Source organism: Phascolarctos cinereus, unplaced genomic scaffold (genome assembly GCF_003287225.1).
Source record: "Phascolarctos cinereus isolate Bilbo 61053 unplaced genomic scaffold, phaCin_HiC Scaffold_9;HRSCAF=440, whole genome shotgun sequence".
Classification (NCBI taxonomy): Eukaryota; Metazoa; Chordata; class Mammalia; order Diprotodontia; family Phascolarctidae; genus Phascolarctos; species Phascolarctos cinereus.
In genome coordinates, this window is record NW_027556402.1 from 124,309,039 (window position 1) to 124,316,578 (window position 7,540).

Sequence of the window (7,540 nt, forward strand, 5' to 3'; positions counted from 1 at the left end):
GCCTTACAAAATATCTAAAGGCTATTCTTCATTATTGTGTATGGGAAGGTGTTATGTGCATAATATAAAGAGAAATCATTCACTGATAACTGGATTACTACACAACATTCATCCTATACTCCAGTATCATTCACACTCCACGTTCTAAGCCCAATCCAGATTTTTTTTTCCTCATGATAGGAATGAAATTTATACTACACAAGTTTCAGTTTACATACTAATGACATAGATTTTTAAAGATTAGAATAATCCCATACACATTGACTAACGTATTTTTCTGATCAGTATGCCAGTTCAAGAACATGGAAAAAACTACTGGTAAAGAAACCTAAACACTACTGGAGAATAAAAATAAAAATAAAAAAGTTAAATCCCAAATTGTCTTAATCTTCTCCTTCTTTCTATAAACTACATTATTACAATTTTTAACATTTGCATTTATTAATTTTACTCATTGTTTTGTTTTTAAATTTTAAGTTCCAAATTATTGGCCTATGCCCCTCTCCACACTCCACCCAGTGAGAAGGCAAGCAATATGATATCAATTACACATATGAAATCACTCAAAACATTTTCATATTAGTCATTTTTTTAAAAAAGGAGAAAAACAAAAACGTGAGAAAATTAAATTTCAATTTGCACCAAGTTCATCAGTTCTCCTTCACGGAGTTGATAGGATTTTTTTTTCACCATGAGTCCTTTGGAATTATCTTGGATAACTGACTTATTAATCAGAGTAGCAAAGTCTCACAATTGATCTTCATTTCAACATTTCAAATACTATACACAGTGCTCTTCTTGTTCTTCTCAGTTCACTTTACACCAGTTCATATTGGTCTTGCCAAGTTTCATCTGAAACCACTACCACCACCACCCCTTGCAATTATTTATAGCACAACAGCACTCCATCACAATTACATGTCACAGCATGTTCAGCCATTTCTAAACTGATGAGCATGCCCTCAATTTCCGATTCTTTGCAACCACAAAAATAGCCACTGTATTTTTTTAACATATAGTTTCTTTTCCTTTTTCTTTCATCTCTGCCACACCATGGTTAAACCACATGGGCTAAACCAGGTTGAGGGTAACCAGGTGGTCTCAAAACCAACAGTGAGTTAAGAAGGTGTCTACCCTTAGCATGTAAAGACTTCCCCTGGTGGAATGGGCAGATGAGAACAATTTGTGCCAATAGTCAACAATGCAGCTGAAGCAGGCACTGTGGAGCTTGATGAGACATAGAAGATGCCAAGGCCATCCACTGCATCTTGAACCATCACCACTTGTCCTGACTCTGTTCTTCCACTGAAGTGTGATGACTCTGGAAGAGAGAGAGAGGCCAACGATTTTGTGCAACTCTGTCTCACTTAAATCCAATTTACCCACAAATCAAAAGACATCACCCATACAATTTCACAATTTTTACCTATCTTAATGTCCTGAGGCAACACCAAGTGATAAAAAAGCAGGTGGGGATTCCCTGGGAGCTGTGGTCACAACCCAGCACACAGGCATCCCAGGCCATACAGTCATCTTCTCACTGTGGAAGCAGCCATATGTACACTTACCTAAAAGACTATTTTATTGAGAATTCACACAGGGCAAGCACTCAGAAGGAACAAAACAAGGACAAAGGACAAAACACTTTTAAGGTCTCTCTTAAGAACTTTCAAATTGATTATGTAACGTAGGAGACACTGACATAGGACTGCTCTCATCAGAGAAGGTGCCATGCTCTACGAGCAAAGCAGAATTAAAATAGCTCCAAAGAAAAAAAAAGATGGACAAATTTAAAGAATCCATCCCCAAATGTTCACAAGAACTATTTTGCCCAACCTGTAGTAGAGCATTCTGAGCTCATATTGGTCTGATCAGCCACAGTCAGACACACTGTAACTTGACTCTAATATGGTTATGTCATTTTGGTTCTCTTCCAGAATGAAGAGAAACAACCATATTCTTCCCTCTTTGAAACAGTTCCAATGAGTGAGACTTAAGCAGTCTGCCACCCCCACCATTTTCTCCTCCATTTTAAAAGTTCTTCCTTTTATTCCCCTCCTATAAGAATTTTTCCCCATTCAACCTCCTGCTTCTCTCCATTCTTCCAGTTCATCCCTCTTTCTCATCCCTTCATTTTTTTTTTTTTGGAGATGCCTCTAACATAATCAACTCATCCTCATGCTTTCTGTCTATGTAACTCCTTTTGACTATCCTAGTAACAGCAATAAAGTTCTAGGGAGTTACATGTATCATCTTCCTATACAGGAATGTAAATAGTTTTATTGAGTCCCTTATGATTACTCTTTCACATTTACCTCTTCATGCTACTTGAGTATTGCTTTTGAATGTCAAATTTTCTATTCAGCTTTTGTCTATTCATCAGGAATGCTTGAAGGCCCTCTATTTAATTAAATATCCACTTTTCTACTGAAGGATTATACTCAGTCTTGCTAGGTAGCTGTTTCTTGGTTGTAAACTTAGTTCTTTTGCCCTCTGGGATATTATATTCCAAGCCCTCTGATACTTTAATGTAGAATCTGCTGAATCCTGTGTTATCCTGTGGCTCCATGATATTTGAATTGGTACATTTTGGCTGCTTGTAACAGTTTCTCCTTGACCCAGGAGCTCCAGAATGTAGCTATAATATTCCTAGGAGTTTGCATTTTGGGATGTCTTTCAGGTGGTAACCTGTGAATTCTTTCATTTTCTATTTTTTTCCCCCTCTAATCCTTGAATATCAGGGCAGTTCAATAATTTCAGGAAAGATAATGTCTAGGCTCTTTTTTTTTTTCATCATGATTTTCATGTAGTCCCATAATTTTTATATTGTCTGTCTTGGATCTATTTTCTAGGTGCAGTGAGATATTTTGCCTTTTCTTCTATTTTTTTTCTTCTTTTGATTTTGTTTTATTATTTCTTGGTGTCTTGTAGAGTCATTAGCTTCTACTTACCCAAATCAAATTTTTAAGGAATTATTTTCTTGTGTGAGATTTTATACCACTTTTTCCATTTGGCAAATTCTGCTTTTTAAGGAGTTGTTTTCTTCAGTGGATTATTGTACTTTTTTTTGACTATATGGCCAGTTTTAGGTTTTTAAGTTTTATTCTTTCCTAGAATTTTTTTCTTTTTTTTTTTTTACCAAGCTCTTTTCATAATTTTCTTGCAGCATCACTCTCATTTCTTTTCCCACTTTTTTCTTTACCACTCTTACTGATTTCTTTAACTCTTCCAGAAATAATTTTTGGTTTGAGTCTAATTAGCACTTTCTTTGATGCTTTTTTTGGAGTTATTTTCATATCGATATCTTCTTCTGAGTTTCTTTCTTGTTTTTCTCTGCAACATAGTAACTTTTATGGTCATGTTCTGTTGGTTTTTGGTGTTGTTGTTAGTGGTGGTGGTGGTGATGGTAGTGGTTAATTGGTTGTCGATGTTGCTGTTTGTTCACTTTTCTAGCCTCTTTTTTTACTTTATACTTTATGGTAAAGTTGGGCTGTGCTCACCTCAGAGCAAGGAGTCACTATTTCAAGCTTCAGTCTTTTTCTTTTTTCTTTATTTTTTGTTTACTTACTTATTGGCTTTTTTCATGAGGCAATCACGGTTAAGTGACTTGCTCAGGGTTATACAGCTAGTAAGTATCAAGCATTTGAGGCCAGATTTGAACTCAGGTCCTCCTGACTACAAGGCCCAAGCTCCATCCACTGCACCACCTAGCTGCCCCTGCTTCAAGTTTTTTCATGGTGATGTTTTCAGAGATGGTTTGTGGGTCTGCAAATTTTTGCTACTTCCAAGGTATTATGATGCAGAGAGAGTTATGGTCACTGTTTTTAATCTAGAAAGGTCCCCTGGTCTCCTGCATCTGTAAGCTTTAACACTCTTCTGCTTTGGAACAGTGATCAGAGCCCCTGCTCCTTTGTGACAGACTACCAGCACTTATCTTTGCTCTGGACCTATAACTTAAAACTGTGTATGGGCAATACAGTTGCTAATTATCAGTGGCCGTAACCAGAGCCTAGCAACTGATACCATGTTAAAAATGTCTTACCCTAACCTTATATTGTTTCTATTGCTCCAAAATTTGATTCAAGACATTTCAAAGCTGTTTTTAGGGAAATGTTGGTAGAGTTCAGTTGGCTGGCTGCTCCTAATCCTCCATCTTGGCTCTGCCTTGTCCTCATCTTTTCTAACTATGGAACTGCAAGGGATTATTCAAGATTGCTAAGGAGTAGAGATGTTAACTAAAGTGAGCAATAGGAGGAATAGAAATTGGAATAGAAAACTATTTTAGAAATATAATAAAAGCAGTGTTTAATATGTATAGTCTCATTTTCCTGCGTTCCTGCTTATAAAAATAAATACATAAAGACCAAATGCATATTTTTCTCAGTAGACATTAATAAATATGCTCTTAGTTCTCAAAATACCACTGTTACATGAAGTGATAACATTACAGGCAATTTGAGTTCTGGGACCAAAAATGCTAGCAGTTATAAGTTTCCTGATAAAAATTTCTTCACTTTTAAAAATTTGGGATTCCTTCAATCAAACAAATGATGAATTAAGAATTTATTAATTTCTTACAATAAGTCAGACTCTGTGCAGTGGAGAGAGAAAGAAAATAAAACAACTAGCCAGTCTCTTCCTTCAAGGATCTTGTGTTATAATGTTAAAGACTATGTTTATAAATGTAAATATAAAATAAATACAAGACGAATGTATGGGGAGAAACTAGGGGGAGAAGAGATTATAAAAGTTCTCAAATAGGAGGTAGTTTATGAGCTAAATTTTGGAGGATATCTGTTATTCTAAGAGTTTCAGGTGAAAAGAGTATGTTTCAGAGATGTGAGACAGCTTATACAAAAGTATGGAAATATAAAATGGATGGTTGTATGTTAGGAACAAAAAAAAGAAAGGCTAATTTGGCTAGACCTTAGAGCATTTCAGGGAGAATAATACACAACAATCCTAGAAAGAAGGTTGGAAATAGATCAGGGTGGACTTTAAATGACACAAAGCTTTTTTATTGGATCCTAAAAGTAATGGAGGTGGTGATTAAAGTTTATTTAATCAAAGTATGCTAGTCATATCTGGGCTAGGAACGTTAGTTTAGCAACTGTGTGGTTGATGAATTAGAAGGGGAAAATTCTTGAGACATGGAGAACAATTAGGAACCTACTCTGATGCTAGAGGAAAGGATTGATAAAGGTCTGATCTAGAGTAATATCTGAGTAAGGAGAGAATAAACATGGGGAATGTTAAAGCGTTAGAATTGAAAATATTTTTCAATGCATTGGATATGTAGTGTGAAAGACTGTTAGAGGTCTCATTATCCAATTCCCTTTGAAAATCAATTCATAAGTTGTATACCAGCTATTTTTGTTATTACTGTTAATATTCCCTCATATCTCATTAAATAATCTTTGAAGGAATAGAGATCACTGTGATATGTAAGATGGAATGAGTACCTATGGCAAGGAAATCACAGATCCTTAAATTAAGCCATCAAAGGAAGTTTAACAGTCTCTTAAAATTCTGACATTCAAGTTCAGAGAGAATAAACCCCACTTTATACTTCTTTCTGAGTTTTGGCTTTTTATTTTTATTTCATTATATGAATTAAAGCGTAATTTATTCAGTTAATTTCAAAGTTAAATGTATTTCATCCATCTAAAAATGTTAAATTTTATAATACATGAAAATTATTTCTCTTGAAGAAGACTGCTTATTTTTATAGAAGCTAGCGGAATGCCGTCTGTGACGTTTTCATCCTTAGTCCAATTTAACTTCTCCAGTCTGAATCCATGCAAAAAATTAAAGGCATCAGACCAGTCTGAAATATTAATGTCTATTTCAAAAGTTGACTGGGGATTTGAGCAAATCAAAGTTTTATTTTATGGAGAAAGCCCCACATGTGTTCAGCTCAAATGGATTACAAGTGAATGTATTCACTGTGGTTGAGGAGGACAGAAATCAGAAGTGGGAACAAGTTGGAAAATTATCAAAATGGTGTCCCTATGACTGTGTACCTTTTATATAAATGTCACTTTCTAACTTAAAATTATATATTATACCAGTTCAGGAAGCTGCCCTTCTAGATTGTTGCCACTGTGGTGGCTATCAATAGTCTGAAGCACTGTGGTAGGCTGGAGCACTTGAAGGCCATGAGCCCTTAGCTGCACTACAAGAAGCTGTACATGAAGCTGGTGACCAAACTCATGAAGAATGTCCACTCCCCATTCATGTTACCCTAGGACCTCATCTACTAAGTGCAGACTGGACTTCAGGAGAGCCAACAACATCTGCATGAGGCTGCTGCTTAAGGCCAGCAGCTACTAAATGATATCCTACATGAAGCCCATTTTTCACTGGCATCTGCTCCAACAGCACCCACCTGGTCACCTTGAAAGGGGTCCTGAGGCAACATCTAGCGGTCAGAAAGGAGCTGAAGATGCATGATGGGAAGGCCAAGTTGAAATCCTCAGGCCCCATGGATGCCTCTCACTACCAGCAAGGCTTTGCTCTTATTGGAAACTTCTTCTGTCTTGGGGGTGGCCAGAATAATGATGACACCAAAAGCAAAATCAGGGTGGACATGGTCTTCCAGTTTAAGCCTCTCTCCAATAAATTGATACAAGTTGTTCCTCTCAATGAAAAAAGCATCTTTTCCCACCTGAATTACCACAAGGGCTACGTGTATGCCATCAGTGGCCACAATGCTGCCAGCAAATTGGCCACCTTGGAATGCTACCCCAAGAAGAATGAGTGGAGCTCTGTGGCCATGAAGAGGGAGGTTCAATATGGCCTTTCAGGCACCATGTACCGGGAGTTGATGTATATTTTGGGAGGAATGACTCATGCCACTTTCCAAAAGAAGTTCATATGTTTTGACCTGGACATAGACAAGTGGACTCAGAAGGCTCCCATGACCACTGTCAGAGAGCTAAACTGCATGTGTTCTGCTGAAGAAAAGTTTTATATGATCAGAGGAAACTACTTTAAAGGAAGCAGTGATTATGATAACGTTCTGAGCTCTGAACTCTATCTGCTAGCTCTTGACCACAGGTTTCTTATTGCAGATATGTGAAGAGGACAAAGTGATACTGGCCTTGTTGTGTTCGAAGATAAGATCTAAGTGGTAGGTGGATACTAGGAATAACCACTCTGCGGTAGAAGTAGTCTAGAAATGTGACCCAGAAAAGGATGAGTGGCACAAAGTTTTTCACCTGCCTGAATCACTTGGTGGTATCCAAGCTAATAATCTAATAATTTTTCCTCCAGAGAAAAACACAGGGTGCTCTTCTGGAAAGTCACCTATTTCTGCTCCTTAAAATGGTGCTACTCATTCACTTTAATGTGATCTTATCTGGATCTGCGTCTAGGGATGTTTTTCTTTATTGTTAATGCTCTAGCAGTTTTAAGTTAGGCTTAGCCTATAGCAATTGGTACAGTGACTGAAAATGATGTGAATTTGTGATGTTTGCAGGTTGTAGAACACTTATCTGTGGTTAGTAAAAGGATTCTACATATGTATTCACCAGAAATG

General features: G+C 36.9%; 1 pseudogene; it reads left to right on the forward strand.

Annotated features, from left to right (window-relative positions):
• Nucleotides 1-1,053: 1,053 nt before the first annotated feature.
• LOC110194896 (kelch-like protein 13) lies at nucleotides 1,054-7,325 on the forward strand (annotated as a pseudogene).
• Nucleotides 7,326-7,540: the final 215 nt, after the last annotated feature.